A 19,875-nucleotide genomic window follows, 5' to 3' on the forward strand; every position below is an offset into this window, starting at 1 on the left:
AGTCTCAGGATACAAAATCAATGTGCAAAAATCACAAGCATTCCTATACACCAATAATAGACAGCAGAGAGTCAAATCATGAGTGAACTCCCATTCACAATTGCTAGAAAGAGAATAAAATACCTAGGAATACAACTTACAAGGGATGTGAAGGACCTCTTCAAGGAGAACTACAAACCACTGCTTAACGAAATAAAAGAGGACACAAACAAATGGAAAACCATTTCATGCTCATGGATAGGAAGAATCAATATCGTGAAAATGGCCATATTGCCCAAAGTAGCCTGATAACCCCATCAGGCTACCACTGACCTTCTTCACAGAATTAGAAAAAACTTCTTTCAATTTCATATGGAACCAAAAAAGAGCTCATATAGCGAAGACAATCCTAAGCCAAAAGAACAAAGCCAGAGGTATCGTGCTACCTGACTTCAAACTATACAAGGCTACAGTAACCAAAACAGCATGGTACTGGTACCAAACCAGACAGAAGGCCAACGAAACAGAACAGAGGCCTCAGAGGTAATACCACACATCTACAACCATCTGATCTTTGACAAACCTGACAAAAACAAGCAATGGGGAAAGAATTCCCTATTTAATAAATGGTGATGGGAAAACTGGCTAGCCATAAGCGGAAAGCTGAAACTGGACCCCTTCTTTACACATTATACAAAAATTAACTCAAGCTGGAGTAAATAGTTAAATGTAAGACCTAAAACTATAAAAACCCTAGAAGAAAATCTAGGCAATACCAATCAGGACATACACATGGGCAAAGACTTTATGACTAAAACACCAAACGCAATGGCAACAAAAGCCAAAATTGACAATTGGGATCTAATTAAACTAAAGAGCTTCTGCACAGCAAAAGAAACTATCATCAGAGTGAACAGAGAACCCAGAGAATGGGAGAAAATTTTCGCAATCTATCCATCTGACAAAGGGCTAATATCCAGACTCTACAAAGAACTTAAACAAATTTACAAGAAAAAACCAAACCACCCCATCAAAAAGTGGGCAAAGGATATAAACAGACACTTCTCAAAAGAAGACATTTATGCACCCAACAAACATGTGAAAAAAAGTTCATCACCACTGGTCTTTAGAGAAATGCAAATCAAAACCACAATGAGATACCATCCCACACCAGTTAGAATGACGATCATTAAAAAGTCAGGAAACAAAAGATGCTGGAGAGGATGTAGAGAAATAAGAATGCTTTTACACCATTGGTCAGAGTGTAAATTAGTTCAACCATTGTTGAAGACAATGTGGCGATTCCTCAAGGATCTAGAACCAGAAATACCATTTGACCCGGCAATCCCATTACTGGGTATATACCCAAAGGATTATAAATCATTCTACTATATTGTACTGGAATATCTTTTTTTGTAATTTTTTTTCAAGCTGAAGTTCCTTTGTATTTTCAAAAGTATATGACTTGGCTGGGCACGGTGTCTCACACCTGTAATCCTAGCACTTCGGGAGGCAGGGACGGGTGGATCACTTGAGGTAAGGGGTTCAAGACCAGCCTGGCCAGCAAGACAAAATCCAGTGTCTATAAAAAATACAAAAATTCGCTGGGTGTGGTGACAGGCGCCTGTAATCCCAGCTATTCAGGAAGCTGAGGGAGGAAAATCACTTGAACCTGGGAGGGCGGAAGTTGCAATGAGCTGAGATTGTGCCACTGCACTCCAGCATGGGTGACAGTGTGAGACTCTGCCTCAAAAAAACCAAAAAATATATGGCTTGATTTTTTAAAAACCTACTCAGGAAAGTATTGTCACTTAATAGGTTAGTTTGGTCTATTTATTTTTATTATGAATGTATTTAAATTTATTTCTACTATCTTAATTTATTTATCCTGCTTTTTCTATTCTTGTTTTCCTCCCTTTCAAACTCCAATTGATTATGAAATTATCTTTTGCTTTTTATTGGCATGTGAATACTGTACTATTACAGTTTACCTTTTTATTATTAACATTGCATGGGGAATTGATGTTTTAAATTATATATATCTTAATACTTACAAAAGCAATCAGTGTTTTTCCACTGGTCTTGGGCATAGTAGTAGGTTAAATGCTTTCATCCCAAGTAAAAATAATTCTATTTTAATCATATTGTATTTTCAATCATTTTTTTCATATTTTTTCAACTTAGCTGAAATACATGTTAGTGCTTTGACCTAGAAAAATAAATTATCTTTGGGTTTTGTTGCACTTTTTAATATTAAGAATCCTAAAAATCAGGGATTCTTTGTGAAAGAAATCTACTTTTCAACATAGTGATTACAATAAATAAAGGCAAGAATATGCATTTTTATCATCTTTTCAGTCATCAATCAACATATTCTTGAAAGACAGCTGCTCAAAGACTCATTTAATGTGATCCTGCTAGGCATGGACAGAGCAGATAAAGCCAGCCCATTTAATTTCAGTTATCTTCCACTATTATGTTTCTGTGACTATCTGCAGAACTGACATGTGAAGACAAATGCAATGAAACCTATTGAAATAGAAATGAGTACTGGTTGTTAAAATTTAAAGAATGAATAAATGTTAACTTTTTATTCTCCAAAGCAAGATTTGTCTAACTAAAAAGAAAAGCATACTATAAAACAAATTTCTTAAAGATAAATTGTATGTAACTCACAGATCAGTCTAAGACCTGGAAAACCATGAAATCAACCAGAGTCATCTCTGCCACTTCTCTATTTTGGACACCAAGTGACATGAAGCACATCTATTCTGCTAAGACTGCACTGTGACACTGTTCTCTTCTCATGTATTCTGGATGGACTCATTTCTGTTCAAGTATCTTCAAAAACCTTACTCATTCCACCAGAGTTTGATTTCTGCCACTTGACTAAATCAATGGCAAAGAAGTATTACTATTCTCACAAAACACTGGGTGTTAGGACCTTAATGTTCATAAGTCCTGAAGCATGCATCACAACTTGGATATAATAGTCACTGGATAAATCAGTTGTTATAAACTGAATTAAATTATTGGTTAGAAAACTTTTAAACAGATTTCAATAGTGTGATATATACATGGTAGGATGTTCAGAGAATAACATTTTTTAATATAACAATATTTGAATTAAAATAAATCATGAAGGTCATTACTCTTCCTTCTTATAATGGTTTATATGAAATCCATTGTGTTATAGAACTGTGGTTCTCTCCTTCTTATTGCCCACAGTGTGGTAAATGGGAAGTTGTTGGGGTTGAGAGTACTGGCATGCTTCAGCCAATTCATGTTACAGCTCTTTCGATCCTGCCATCCTGCTCCATCCCCCAGCTCCTGGACTGGCCTGGCCCCACTGCTGCTTCCTGTCATGTGGAACAGCTGCCTGGTGCCACCAAAGGGTGGGAGGGCTATAGTGTTCCAACAGCTCTGGCTTAAGGAACCCCGAGATCTGAGCCCCCAGAAGGGTCACCACTCTTCACTCCCACAGTCTTGGAGCACATCACTGCCCACAGCTAAGCAAGCCAGCCAGGAACTGTTTCCTGTTACAGCTCCTGTCACTCTGGCTGTTCAGTGGGTCCTAAGTTCTTGTCCCACATCCAGGAAGAATGAGGTTACACAGACAACCGGAGGATAATCAAGGCAGTCATGAGCTTTAGTGAGAGACAGAACAGCTCTCAGGAGACCTGAAGTCAGTAGCTTCTTTCTGCAGGCAGGTTGTCCCAGCAAGTGTGTGATTCTGGCTGATTCTGGGGTTTTATGTGCTCGGAATGGAGGAAATGCGTGCTGATTGCTCCCTGGGCAACCATGGGCAGGCCTGGAGAGAGCACCATCCAATTGACCAGAAGGCATTAATAAAGTTCACTCCCAGTTGTGGACTCCATGTGGAACTGGCAGCCTAGCCCCCAGGCTTCAGGTCTTCTCTGGCTTGAAGGTGGGGTTTAACTGGGGATATGCCCCTTCCCACCTGTCTGCCTCCAGCCACCATCAACATGCCATTCACAGTACCCAGCCTGTCTGTACCAAGGAAACTCTGCAGGCCCGTGCCGAGCCACCCTCAGCCTGTGCCCCACCCCACCCACCACCTCCCCCCTGCACTTTTTGGCACCCAAAGTCTGAAAAGGACTGAGGCAGCAGTGGGGGCTGATGTGTCAGTGCCACCCCGAGGGCACACACACCTGTCCAGATTGCGACAGCACGTGGGCTTAGCTACAACTCCCCAGCTGCTAGAAGCAGGAAAAGGCCAGGGAGTATGAGCAGATACCTCTGAGCCTGCAAGGGCAGGTGGCTTGCTGAGCCCCTGAGAGCACAGGGATTCCCGGGTCTGGAGCTGTGGCTGGGTGGGCTGCAGCTGCACCCTGGAACATGGGCTCCTGCCCTGGCAACTCAGTAGGGCACAGAGCTCCCACTGAGATCCCTGTTCCCGGCTCCCACCAGCTCCACAGAGCACTCACCTCTGGACGCAACTCCCTCTGCTGCAGCTGGCATCCCCACAGCGGCCACTCCAGGTGGTCTACTGCCACCATCACAAGTTAAGCAGATTTTGGGTGCAGTCACAAAAGGTAAAACAGAAAACGCAATTGAAGTTTGCCTGAGGTAATACGGCAGCCTGTAGAGCTCTACTCAACCCAGGACCATGCTGTAGGGGTGCTCTGTAGCCTATTGATGGAGGGTCAGCAAATTTCTCCAGATTCAATTTCCATGCCCTTTCTCTGCTCTGGGTTCAGCCCTGATGTCATATGTCTGAATTTTCTTTTAGCTCCCAATCTTATTTGACCCCATTTCATCTCCATATTCTGCATTCCAATAGTCTATCCTGCCCATGACAGCACCATGAACTGAGAAAATAAGCACAGCTTTATTATCTAGGGTCTGGCTTGTCTGTGATGAACGTCCAGACAAGGAATCAGAGAACACTTTAGCTGGCACACTACACCCAACCATTTTAAGCTACAGTCTGTGTCTCCATAATAGTGTGTAGAAAATATTGCAAGCCACAAACTATGTGTTTTTCAGAGTAGATAACAGGTAATACACAAAGTGAAAATGTGAATATATCTTCCCATTGCAACAGGTTCAGCAGATCCTGTAGATACTTTGGGATGATCAGTAGCATAATTACCGATTTAAAACACATTGTCAGTAGTTAGTCTTGTTAAATCAAACATTGCACTCGGCCAGATTAAACAAAGAAGACTTTAAGGCTATTCCAAGAGAGAAGACTGACCAAAACAAAGTTTGAATTCTACTCAGCCAACACAAATGGTGGGAGTGTATTTATATTCTAGGGGAAGAGAGAGATCAGCGGTCATCTGTGTTGCTAATTGGCTTTACCTAAAGGAAATGTAAACTTTCTCATCATCATGACCTGAGATCATTTTCCATCTTGGAGCAAGATGTGCACTGGAGTTAGGCACCACAGAGATTGGAAGATAGGGAATGATCTTAAGGATTATATTTCAAAGAGATGGCTCCCAGGTGCTTGAGAAAGACATTTCTGGGTTGTCTAACTGGCCAGAGGCTTTTAAAACGATTTACATCAAAGGGGCAGATAAATAATTTGCAATTACAAGTTTTCTAAAGAAATGTTCTAAGAAAAGGGAGGTCAGGAACCTGGAGTCAAAAATAAGTCTGTATGAAGTTTAGTCATGCTGAGAGAAATGCTAAAGTTATCTTAACCAGTCTCATTTGCTGGTACTTTAGTTCTCTGGGAAGCTCTTTAATTTCTAGAACTTGTTGATTTTCACACTCAAAATATTCTCCAATTGCTGAGACCAGCTCGGTTGTAGAGACCCTAACCCAGCAGCGCTAGAGGAATTAAAGACACACACACAGGAATATAGGGTGTGGAGTGGGAAATCAGGGGTCTCACAACCTTCAGAGCTGAGAGCCTCGAACAGAGATTTACCCACATATTTATTGACAGCGAGCCAGTCATAAGATTTACTAAAAGTATCCCTTAGAGGAAATAAAGGGATGGGCTGAAATAAAGGGTTGGGCTCTGGCTAGTTATCTGCAGCATGAACATGTCCTTAAGGCACAGATCGCTCATGCTATTGTTTGTGATTTAAGAATGCCTTAAGTGGTTTTCTGCCCTGGGTGGACCAGGTGTTCCTTGCCCTCATTCCAGTAAACCCACAACTTTCCAGCATGGGCGTCAAGGCTATCATGAGCATGTCACAGTGCTGCAGAGATTTTGCTTAAGGCCAGTTTTGGGGCCAGTTTACGGCCAGAGTTTGGGGGCCTGTTCCCAACATCCAGTGGCCTCAAAGTTCACATCAAATTATTTCCAGGACATTTTTATGACACTTAGGATATAACTCACTTTTCCAGCCACACTGACCACCTCTGCTTTTCCTTCGACATGCCATGCACTGGCTCAAACAGTTGCTTTCCCTCTGCCTAGAAATGCTCTTCCTCCAGAAAGCCCCAGAACTCATATTCTTACTTTATTTGGCTTTGCTTCCTGAAAGAGGTCTTGCCTGGCTTACTTTTTGTTAGTATGCATCCTTCAATATCTATTCTCTTATAGTTTATTTTCTTGCTCCTCCACTAGAAGACAAATTTCATTAGGGCAGGGACATACTTTTGTCACTGTATCTCCAGCATCTAGAACAATGTCTAGAAAATAATCTAAGTTCCCCAAAATATCTGTTTTATGAATAAATGGGAGAGTGAAACTGGAGGGTAGTAAAGGGAATAATAGGATCAAGGATAACAACTAGCATTTGGCTGAAATAACTGGGTATTGGTGATACTTTTTCTTGAAATGGGATGGAGACGTTACTAAGAGTGATAGCATGGCAAAGAGTCAGGGAGGCAATTAGTTTGCTGTATGATATATTGAGTTTGACCTTCAAGAGATAAATCCAGTTGGAATTCTCTTTCAGTGGTTAATATGAGTCTGAGGCTTAGAGAGAGACAGTGCTGGAGATAAAGATTTCATACTCATTTTCCCTCCAGGGGCTGTGGAAAAAAAAAAAAAAAAAGAAAAAATAAAAAATATTTAAAAATGTTAAAAAGATTTCATACTCATGATCGTCAAGTTGGCAGTTAGGTAATACTCATGATCATCAAGTTGTGGTTGGTTAATTTATATTTTCGTGAGAGAAGAAGAATTAACAAATGTGTAATATAATGTCAAGTATTAACAATTATGTTTTTTTTTTTTAAAGGAAATCCTATAAGGGAATAGAAATTCAAGGTGGCATACTAATATAAAAAGCAAGTCAGGGCCAGGTGCAGTGGCTCATGCCTGTAATCCCAGCACTTAGGGAGGCTGAGGCAGGTGGATCACTTGAGGGTAGGTGTTTTAGACCAGCCTGGCCAACAATGGCGAAACCCAGTTTCTACTAAAAATTCCAAAATTAGCTGGGTGTGCTGTGCATGCCTGTAATCCCAGCTACTTCAGGAGGCTGAGGCAGGAGAATTGCTTGAACCCAGGAGGCAGAGGTTGCAGTGAGTCAAGATCTTGTCATTGCACTCCAGCCTTGGAGAAAGAACAAGACTCCATCTAAAATAAAAATAAAAATAAATAAAAATAAAGCAAGTCAGGGAAGACCTCTTTAAGGAAGCAATACCAAATAAAGTAAGAGTGTGAGCTCTGGGAATTTCTGGAGGAAGAACATTCCAGGAAGAGGGAATAACAAGTGCTAAAGCTGTGTTTGGCATTTTGGAGGAAGATCAGAGATGGCTACAGGTGAATAGGGATGACATAACTCTAATTTTACAATATGTACAATTACAGACAGATTGATTTACAGAACTTCAGGAAACACTGACATATAAGGACTAGGCAGAGAAAGAGAATCAATGCACAGATTTTTTAAGACTTCAGTCTCAACTGCAGAACATGAAGAACAGATAAATAGATTCACCAAGGCAGATTAAATCTAGAGAGTTACTTAGCTAGAAAATAAATGCTACAGATAGCTCAGTTTAATATCTAATATTATACCTGATTTTCTTCCTGAGAAAACTACACTGAGTATATCTCATTTCACTTAAATTGGTGATGCTAAAAATAATGGGAAAAAGCAGCACCAACTAGCTAGCATGATCCTAAATAAGGAATTCTCTTAAATATAAAATTCTAGAGCGTAATAAATTGGTAAATATGCTTAAATTTAGTATAAAGTATATCTGAGATAAGAAAAATATGTTAATTCAAAAATATTAAAAGATATTCAAGTAATAAAATTTCAAGCCCATAGAACCATTGAACATAATCCCAAAATCCCAGGGAATATTAGAGAAAAATAGCCCTACTTTTCATTTTGGACTGAACTTTTCAAATGGAAGTACATAAAACCAAACAAATTACTTTATTGGAATATATATATATAGACACACACACACACACAAACACACACATAAATGTGTGTGTATATATATATGTTTATATATATATATAAATTTTACCAGCATGCCTAAGACTGAAAGCAGGAACATTCCTCAATTATGCAGAGAGAGTAAGAAAAAAAAAGGTCAGATTTTTTTTAGCTCAGACCATAGCATATTTTACAATTGCAGTCAGCAACCAGGGTTGTATTGGGAATGTGCTGGCCTGGCTGGGTCCACTTTAAAGCAGTTTTTCCCCAAATGAGAATCTATTCCCATGAGATTCCCTTCAAATTAAAAAGTGTTTATGACTAAATATGTTTTGAGAACACTTCAGACTATTTTTCTTTATATATTTACCATGCACTTTTATTCATCAAGGACTCTGCAAAGTCATATGGTAAAGAAACCTTTTAAACTTTATGTTAGTGTTTCCATTTTTTTCCCCATCTCCCTCCAATATTTTAAAAGACAATTTTTCTTTATTTTATATGTACCATTAATTACATTGAAGCCCACTATTAACAGCAGCGTTAACTACTGCTCTGTGGAACAGGTTCCAAGGGCAGATTCCCAGAAAGAAGAATTTAAATTTTGCCTGAATCTTGTCTAAGGGAAGGGTAAGTTTCAAAACAACCATAACACCTCATCATATGGATTGGACATGACATTTAAAAAATTTCTATTCAACATTTATAATTTTTAATATCTTAAATGTTACTACAAATAATAACACTGCTATGAAAAATAGCATTTTTTTTTTTAGAAAAAGTAAGGTTTATTTTAGGCTCTACTGATCCTAAGTTGGAAGAAGAGGTCTCTAATTAAAGTTCCACAGGATGACATGCCCAGAAGCATTTTAATCAGCAATTTAATGACTAGGGAATTGGAAGAACACAGATCTATTTCCACCTCCACAACTTACATGCTATGATAGTATATCTAACCCTCTAAATCTATAGCTCTCATGCCAAGACAATACTTCTCATCAGTCAAGTCACAATGATAACAATGGCCATTCTTTCCAGTGAGCACTGAAGTTTAAGAATAAGAAACAGCAGTGAACAAAAACTGTTTTAATCAGCATAGCATTTTGTAATAGCTAATCTTACTTGTTCATGTCCTTTGAAAATTGCTGTTTCTGACTAACTCCTAGTAATAGACTAGTGATATGAATCTGCATATAGTTGACATTTATGTTTGTTCCTTTTCTTGGAAAAACATAAAGAAGAATCTTGCTGTGATTTGATTCTCTCCGTGTCTCATATTCATCTACGAAATATTTCATTTTCCTTGAGGACTTTCTGCCCCCCAAAAAGTCCATTTCTTTTAAACATAAATTAGACAATTTCCTAAATCCTGGATTTGAAGATTCACAGCAACATTTTATTTTACCTTTATTTATTTTTTTTTTTTTTGAGACAGAGTCTCACTGTCTCCCAGGCTGGAGTGCAGTGGCGCGATCTCAGCTCACTGCAATCTCCGCCTCCCAGGTTCACGCCATTCTCCTGCCTCAGCCTCCTGAGTAGCTGGGACTACAGGTGCCCGCCACCATGCCTGGCTAATTTTTTTGTATTTTTAGTAGAGACGGGCTTTCACTGTGTTAGCCAGGATGGTCTTGATCTCCTGACTTCGTGATCTGCTTGCCTCAGCCTCCCAAAGTGCTGGGATTATAGGCATGAGCCACAGCACCCGGCCCACAGCAACATTTTTTAAAACACTTACTTCCCATTGAAAGGAAATTAGAGTCAGTAAGTGAGGAATGAATGAGCCTTTATGAATGCTGAGTAAACTCAAATACTGTGGAGTTCATGGACATAGAAATATCTTATTCTTTCTGGTAAGCTTTCAATATCTCTACACCTTTCCTTCAGACTCTAGATTCACATGTTCAGCTGATAACTGGTATTTCCATTTGAATGTCTAGTAGCCATTTCAAACATGATTAAGTCTAAAACTGAACCTCTGAGCTTTACCTCAAAATCTTTGGCATCTAAAACCTTACTTGTGTTACTAAATGACAAATTCCTGCCATTTGCTCAGGCTTAAAACTTTGAAGTTCTCCTGGATTCCACAGTTACTCATTTAGGCAATCCTCTTGGCTCTATCTTCAGAGTACAACCACTTCTCCCCATTTTCACTGCTGGTCCAAGCCATGGTCGTCGCTAGCTGGGATTATGACAATAGTTTTCTCTCCTAACCCATCTCCCTGATTCCGCCCCAGGCCTCCTTCAGAACACTCTCAACAGAGGAGTGAGGATGACCTCTGACATCATATATTTTCACTTCTCTACTCAAAACCACCCAGTGTTTCCTGGCTATCACTCAGACATGCTGTGCTGTCAGGGCCCTTGCACTTGCCATTTCTTCTTATTGGAGTTCTCCCAGGCACTGGCAGAACTTCCTTCCTCATCTCTTTCAGGCATTTACTCAGATGCCACATTTTCATTGTGGCACTCCTGACACTGAATCAGTCCTTGAAGTGGCAAGGCATGTATCAGTAGCCTTTGTTAAAATCCCTGGAATTACTTTATACTCTCCAGGTTCTCAATCCATTGATCATTGGAAGAGGCACTATAAATGTTTACATATAAAGTGATATTTTTACAAATCTTCGAATGAGTAGCAACATAAGAACCACATTGTTTAATGTCAGAATGAACATTAAATGTTTAATTTAACTCCAATTAAAGCTTTGGTTGTTGGGGGAACTCTTTATAGCTAAAAAGCCTTTATTACTTGGGGTGAAAAACAAATCCATCAGGAGTAAAAATGGCTTTTTTAAAAATTTATTTGACCCTACAAACTCAATAATCCTTTCAAATAGTGATTATTTAAGCCGAGTATCAGTATTTTGTTTACATATGCTATTAGATGTCACTGAAATTTAAGAAATGGGTATTATTTCCTCATATAATTTTTCAAACTTTATTAATTTAAATATTAATAGTACCTATCTATGACCATCAGTATAGAAAGTAACACATCCTCAAAAACCATCTCCAAAGGAGCTAATGAATTTGATACAAAATTAGGTGTAGAAATGATCTGCTTCTTTCCATGGTGGCAGCAGCCAAAACTAATCCACGGATACCTTAAAATAAAAACATGAGCTGGAAATAAATTAGTACAGAACATTATATTCTTTTTCTTCTTTTTCTTTAAATTTGTTTCCACGGAAATATTGGTAAAACATGAACATTATATCCTTAACAAAGGAAAATTGGGTGTTGATAAGAACAGGGTAAATATGAAGATAATAAGAAAAAGTTATCTTTCTACAAACACTGTTTGGCAAGGTTTCATAGGACAAAAAGGATAAAATGAGAAGGCCAAGCTGCATAGGTTGACATAGTGAAAGTTAACCAAAAAAAGTAATGCAAGTTTGAGTTTACTGCAAACTAAAAAACAAAATTATCTCTCTGTATTCATGATACAGGATACTGAACAGCTACAAAACTAAAAGATAATCAGCATTCAGGAGGAATCAGTAGCCCTGAAACAATATTTGATGCAGTGCTGTAAGATGGCACTTGCCATGGCTCCTGCTCTTTCTCTAAATACTTAGTTTTTCAGATTCTAAAACCATGGATTTTTAAAATTATCCTTAGTATAATTTCAGTGATAATCACTAATGAGATTTTTGCAATTCTCCTTTTTTTTTTTTTTTTTTTTTTGGAGACAGAGTCTTGCTCTGTTGCCCAGACTAGAGTGCAGTTGCGTGATCTCAGCTCGCTGCAACCTCCGCCTCCCGGGTTCAAGCGATTCTCCTGCCTCAGCCTCCTGAGTAGCTGGGATTACAGGCGCATGCCACCAAGCCCGGCTAATTTTTGTATTTTTAGTAGAGACAAGGTTTCACCATGTTGGCCAGGCTGGTCTCGAACTCTCAACCTCATGATCCACCTGCCTTGGCTTCCCAAAGTGCTGGGATTACAAATGTGAGCCGTTGCACCCGGCGTTTTTTTTTTTAATGGCTAATGCATTTAGAAACTCATCCCCATTTTGTTCCTGCCATTTGGACTAGCAGAAGTGTCACCTCTGGCATTTTGCAGTATAAACAATTTTTACTTTGTTTATAAGCACAAGAATTTCAAACAAACTTATGGAAGCTTTAATGTAAATTATTCAGGTAAAGAACTCCCTTAGATTAATTTAATTCTTTGTTCAAGGATCCAAAGAGAACAGTGGAACTGAGTGATAGATATTGGATGAGTTACCCTGATTATTGAAAGTTCCCTTCCCCCTTACACTCCTCTACTACCCACACCAGAAAACCATAATACTCACTTGTCTGGATGGTTTTACTTCTAGGACATGTAATCCAGTTCTGGGCAATGAAATAGAAAAGAAAGATACATGGGTGGGGTTCCAGAAGAGATCTCTTCAAGGGCTGGTTTAGCTAGAATGTTGACTTCATTAACGTCATTTCTGATTTTTGCCTTCTCTTGTTTTTTCCTGCCTTGTACATGGACAAGATTGCTGGGGAAACAGAAGCTACCTTCCCACCCTGAGGAGAAAATAAATATAACTATAGAACATCTTTGAGCCGGAAGATAAAAGGAGGCTGGGTCCTTTCATTGCTGTCATGCTACCTCCAGACTGGCTAAACCTAGACTTTTGTTACATAAAATAAACAAACATTTTAATCATTTCAGCCGATTTTAAGCAGATTTTAAATGATTTGCTATAGAAATATTTTCTGATTGGTAGCTTACAACTGTTCTCATTTTCACTTGAATTTTATAAAATTATATTCTCCTGGATAAAGTTGTTTCTAAATATATTTTTGCAATAAAACATTTAATGATTTATTTAATGACATCTGATTTTACAAAATATAACTTGTCTCATTTTTAGCTTCCTTTTATGAGAAATTTCCCAAGTAGTTCAATTTTTCCAAGGTCAAATTTTGAACTGTGTACAGTTTTAGGCATAGCTGTTATATTTCTCCCTCATTTTGGTCAAGTCTAAATTTTCATTGGTTTACTATAATTGTTTTTAATCTTTGACAATAAGGTTATTTCATCATTTATACTTTTTGTAGTTTTAGTCATTGCTGTTTGTTGTGTCAAAATAATTGAATATTGGTATTTCTTATGGTATTAGGTATTTTAAATAATACTCATAGGGCACTTCAGAATTCAGTTACAATCCAAACATGAAAACTAGATGTAATGACTTTCTTTCACCACTTATTTCATCAATTGCTGGTAATTTCACTTGTGGTAACTACTACATAAATAATATAAATAAAAGAACACACTTCATTTTACTAACAAATTTTTTTTAAATAGAACTTCTATGAGGAAACAATTCCTTTATTTTCTTTTTGTAAAATTGAAAATAATGAATTTTAGGGTGGTGCCAAGATGGCCGAATAGGAACAGCTCTGGTCTACAGCTCCCAGCATGAGCGACACAGAAGACGGGTGATTTCTGCATTTCCATTTGAGGTACCGGGTTCATCTCACTACGAGTGCCAAACAGTGGGTGCAGGACAGTAGGTGCAGCGCACTGTGCGCGAGCCGAAGCAGGGCGAGGCATTGTCTCACTCGGGAAGTGCAAGGGGTCAGGGAGTACCCTTTCCTACTCAAAGAAAGGGGTAACAGACGGCACCTGGAAAATCAGGTCAGTCCCACCCTAATACTGCGCTTTTCCAACGGGCATGGAAAACAGCACACCAGGAGATTGTGTCCTGCACCTGGCTCAGAGGGTCCTATGCCCACGGAGTCTTGCTGATTGCTAGCACAGCAGTCTGAGATCAAACTGCAAGGTGGCAGCGAGGCTGGGGGAGGGGCGCCCGACATTGCCTAAGCTTGCTTAGGTAAACAAAGCAGCCAGGAAGCTCGAACTGTGTGGAGCCCACCACAGCTCAAGGACGCCTGCCTGCCTCTGTAGGCTCCACCTCAGGGGGCAGGGCACAGACAAACAAAAAGTCAGCAGGAACCTCTGCAGACTTAAATGTCCCTGTCTGACAGCTTTGAAGAGAGTAGTGGTTCTCCCAGCACGCAGCTGGAGATCTGAGAACAGGCAGACTGCCTCCTAAAGTGGGTCCCTGACCCCCGAGCAGCCTAACTGGGAGGCACCCCTCAGTAGGGACAGACTGACACCTCACTCGGCCTGGTACTCCTCTGAGACAAAACTTCCAGAGGAACTATCAGACAGCTGAATTTGTGGTCTCAGGAAAATCCACCGTTCTGCAGCCACCACTGCTGACATCCAGCCAAACAGGGTCTGGGATGGACCTCTAGCAAACTCCAACAGACCTGCAGCTGAGGGTCCTGTCTGGTAGAAGGAAAACTAACAGAAAGGACATCCACACCAAAAACCCATCTGTACATCATCATCATCAAAGACCAAAAGTAGATAAAACCACAAAAATGTGGAAAAAACAGAGCAGAAAAACTGGAAACTCTAAAAAGCAGAGCACCTCTCCTCCTCCAAAGGAATGCAGTTCCTCACCAGCAACGGAACAAAGCTGGACGGAGAATGACTTTGACAAGTTGAGAGAAGAAGGCTTCAGACGATCAAACTACTCTGAGCTACGGGAGGAAATTCAAAACAATAGCAAAGAAGTTAAAAACTTTGAAAAAAAATTAGATGAATGGGTAACTAGAATAACCAATGAAGAGACGGGCTTAAAGGAGCTGATGGAGCTGAAAGCCAAGTTTCGAGAACTATGCGAAGATTGCAGAAGCCTCAGTAGCTGATGCGATTAACTGGAAGAAAGGGTATCAGTGATGGAAGATGAAATGAATGAAATGAAGCGAGAAGGGAAGTTTAGAGAAAAAAGAATAAAAAGAAACGAACAAAGCCTCCAAGAAATATGGGACTATGTGAAAAGACCAAACCTACGTCTGATTGGTGTACCTGAAAGTGACGGGGAGAATGGAACCAAGTTGGAAGACACTCTGCAAGATATTATCCAGGAGAACTTCCCCAATCTAGCAAGGCAGGCCAACATTCAGATTCAGGAAATACAGAGAACGCCACAAAGATACTCCTCGAGAAGAGCAACTCCAAGACACATAATTGTCAGATTCACCGAAGTTAAATTGAAGGAAAAAATGTTAAGGGCAGCCAGAGAGAAAGGTCGGGTTACCCACAAAGGGAAGCCCATCAGACTAACAGCTGATCTCTCAGCAGAAACTCTACAAGCCAGAAGAGAGTGGGGGCCGATATTCAACATTCTTAAAGAAAAGAATTTTCAACCCAGAATTTCATATCCAGCCAAACTAAGCTTCATAAGTGAAGGAGAAATAAAATACTTTACAGACAAGCAAACGCTGAGTGATTTTGTCACCACCAGGCCTGCCCTAAAAGAGCTCCTGAAGGAAGCACTAAACATGGAAAGGAACAACCAGTACCAGCCACTGCAAAAACATGACAAATTGTAAAGACCATCGAGGCTAGGAAGAAACTGCATCAACTAACGAGCAAAATAACCAACTAACATCATAATGACAGGATCAGATTCACACATAACAATATTAACTTTAAATGTAAATGGCCTAAATGCTCCAATTAAAAGACACAGACTGGCAAACTGGATAAGGAGTCAAGACCCATCAGTGTGCTGTATTCAGGAAACCCATCTCATGTGCAGAGACACACATAGACTCAAAATAAAGGGAAGGAGGAAGATCTATCAAGCAAATGGAAAACAAAAAAAGGCAGGGGTTGCAATCCTAGTCTCTGATAAAATAGACTTTAAACCAACAAAGATCAAAAGAGACAAAGAAGGCCATTACATAATGGTAAAGGGATCAATTCAACAAGAAGAGCTAACTATCCTAAATATATATGCACCCAACACAGGAGCACCCAGATTCATAAAGCAAGTCCTGAGTGACCTACAAAGGGACTTAAAATGCCACACAATAATAATGGGAGATTTTAACACCCCACTGTCAACATTAGACAGATCAACGAGACAGAAAGTTAACAGAGATATCCAGGAATTCAACTTAGCTCTGCACAAAGTGGACCTAATAGACATCTACAGAACTCTCCACCCCAAATCAACAGAATATACATTTTTTTCAGCACCACACCACACCTATTCCAAAATTGACCACATGGTTGGAAGTAAAGCTCTCCTCAGCAAATGTAAAAGAACAGAAATTATAACAAGCTGTCTCTCAGACCACAGTGCAATCAAACTAGAACTCAGGATTAAGAAACTCACTCAAAACCTCTCAACTACATGGAAACTGAACAACCTGCTCCTGAATGACCACTGGGTACATAATGAAATGAAGGCAGAAATAAAGATGTTCTTTGAAACCAACGAGAACAAAGACACAACATAGCAGAATCTCTGGGACACATTCAAAGCAGTGTGTAGAGGGAAATTTATAGCACTAAATGCCCACAAGAGAAAACAGGAAAGATCCAAAATTGACACCCTAACATCACAATTAAAAGAACTAGAAAAGCAAGAGCAAACACATTCAAAAGCTAGCAGAAGGCTAGAAATAACTAAAATCAGAGCAGAACTGAAGGAAACAGAGACACAAAAAACCCTTCAAAAAATTAATGAATCCAGGAGCTGGTTTTTTGAAAAGATCAACAAAATTGATAGACTGCTAGCAAGACTAATAAAGAAGAAAAGAGAGAAGAATAGATGCAATAAAAAATGAAAAAGGGGATATCACCACCGATCCCACAGAAATAGAATCTACCATCAGAGAATACTACAAACACCTCTATGCCAATAAACTAGAAAATCTAGAAGAAATGGATAAATTCCTCGACAAATACACCCTCCCAAGACTAAACCAGGAAGAAGTTGAATCTCTGAATAGACCAAGAACAGGCTCTGAAATTGTGGCAATAATCAATAGCTTACCAACCAAAAAGAGTCCAGGACCTGATGGATTCACAGCCGAATTCTACCAGAGGTACAAGGAGGAACTGGTACCATTCCTTCTGAAACTATTCCAATTGATAGAAAAAGAGGGAATCCTCCCTAACACATTTTATGAGGCCAGCATTGTCCTGATACCAAAGCCTGGTAGAGACACAACCAAAAAAGAGAATTTGAGACCAATATCCTTGAACATTGATGCAAAAATCCTCAATAAAATACTGGCAAACTGAATCCAGCAGCACATCAAAAAGTTTATCCACCATGATCAAGTGGGCTTCATCCCTGGGATGCAAGGCTGGTTCAACATACGCAAATCAATAAATGTAATCCAGCATATAAACAGAACCAAAGAGAAAAACCACATGATTATCTCAATAGATGCAGAAAAGGCCTTTGACAAAATTCAACAACCTTTCATGCTAAAAACTCTCAATAAATTAGGTATTGATGGGACGTATCTCAAAATAATAAGAGCTATCTATGACAAACCCACAGCCAATATCATACTGAATGGGCAAAAACTGGAAGCATTCCCTTTGAAAACTGGCACAAGACAGGGATGCCCTCTCTCACCACTCCTATTCAACATAGTGCTGGAAGTTCTGGCCAGGGCAATCAGGCAGGAGAAAGAAATAAAGGGTATTCAATTAGGAAAAGAGGAAGTCAAATTGTCCCTGTTTGCAGATGACATGATTGTATATCTAGAAAACCCCATTATCTCAGCCCAAAATCTCCTTAAGCTGATTAGCAACTTCAGCAAAGTCTCAGGATACAAAATCAATGTACAAAAATCACAAGCATTCTTGTACACCAATCACAGACAAACAGAGAGCCAAATCATGAGTGAACTCCCATTCACAATTGCTTCAAAGAGAATAAAATACCTAGGAATCTAACTTACAAGGGATGTGAAGGACCTCTTCAAGGAGAACTACAAACCACTGCTCAATGAAATAAAAGAGGATACAAACAAATGGAAGAACATTCCATGCTCATGGGTTGGAAGAATCAATATCGTGAAAATGGCCATACTGTCCAAGGTAGTTTATAAATTCAATGCCATCCCCATCAAGCTACCAATGACTTTCTTCACAGAATTGGAAAAAAACTACTTTAAAGTTCATATGGAACCAAAAAAGAGCCCGCATCACCAAGTCAATCCTAAGCCAAAAGAACAAAGCTGGAGGCATCATGCTACCTGACTTCAAACTATACTACAAGGCTACAGCAACCAAAACAGCATGGTACGGGTACCACAACAGAGACATAGATCAATGGAACAGAACAGAGCCCTCAGAAATAATGCCACACATCTACAACTATCTGATCTTTGACAAACCTGACAAAAACAAGAAATGGGGAAAGGATTCCTTATTTAATAAATGGTGCTGGGAAAACTGGCTAGCCATATGTAGAAAGCTGAAACTGGATCCCTTCCTTACACCTTATACAAAAATTAATTCAAATGGATTAAAGACTTACATGTTAGACCTAAAACCATAAAAACCCTAGAAGAAAAGCTAGGCAATACCATTCAGGACATAGGCGTGGGCAAAGACTTCATGTCTAAAACACCAAAAGCAATGGTAACAAAAGCCAAAATTGACAAATGGGATCTAATTAAACTAAAGAGCTTCTGCACAGCAAAAGAAACTACCATCAGAGTGAACAGGCAACCTACAAAATGGGAGAAAATTTTCGCAACCTACTCCTCTGACGAAGGGCTAATATCCAGAATCTACAATGAACTCAAACAAATTTACAAGAAAAAAACAAACAACCCCATCAAAAAGTGGGTGAAGGACATGAACAGACACTTCTCAAAAAAGAAGACATTTATGCAGCCAAAAAACATATGCAAAAATGCTCATCATCACTGGCCATCAGAGAAATGCAAATCAAAACCACAGTGAGATACCATCTCACACCAGTTAGAATGGCCATCATTAAAAAGTCAGGAAACAACAGGTGCTGGAGAGGATGTGGAGAAATAGGACACTTTTACACTGTTGGTGGGAATGTAAACTAGTTCAACCATTGTGGAAGTCAGTGTGGCGATTCCTCAGGGATCTAGAACTAGAAATACCATTTGACCCAGCCATCCCATTACTGGGTATATACCCAAAGGACTATAAATCATGCTGCTATAAAGACACATGCACACGTATGTTTATTGCGGCACTATTCACAATAGCAAAGACTTGGAACCAACCCAAATGTCCAACAACGATAGACCGGATTAAGAAAATGTGGCACATATACACCATGGAATACTATGCAGCCATAAAAAATGATGAGTTCATGTCCTTTGTAGGGACATGGATGAAACTGGAAACCATCATTCTCAGTAAACTATTGCAAGGACAAAAAAACAAACACCACATGTTCTCCCTCATAGGTGGGAACTGAACAATGAGAACTCATGGACACAGGAAGGGGAACATCACACTCTGGGGACTGTTGTGGGTTGGGGGGAGGGGGGAGGGACAGCATTAGGAGATATACCTAATGCTAAATGATGAGTTAATGGGTGCAGCAAACCAACATGGCACATGGATACATATGTAACAAACCTGCACATTGTGCACATGTACCCTAAAACCTAAAGTACAATAATAAAAAAAAGAAAATAATGAATTTAGTCATGGGAGACAAAGTAAACAAAGTAGGAAATGCTTTATTACAATTAAA

This window comes from Nomascus leucogenys, chromosome 3, assembly GCF_006542625.1.
Source record: "Nomascus leucogenys isolate Asia chromosome 3, Asia_NLE_v1, whole genome shotgun sequence".
In the NCBI taxonomy this organism is placed as follows: Eukaryota; Metazoa; Chordata; class Mammalia; order Primates; family Hylobatidae; genus Nomascus; species Nomascus leucogenys.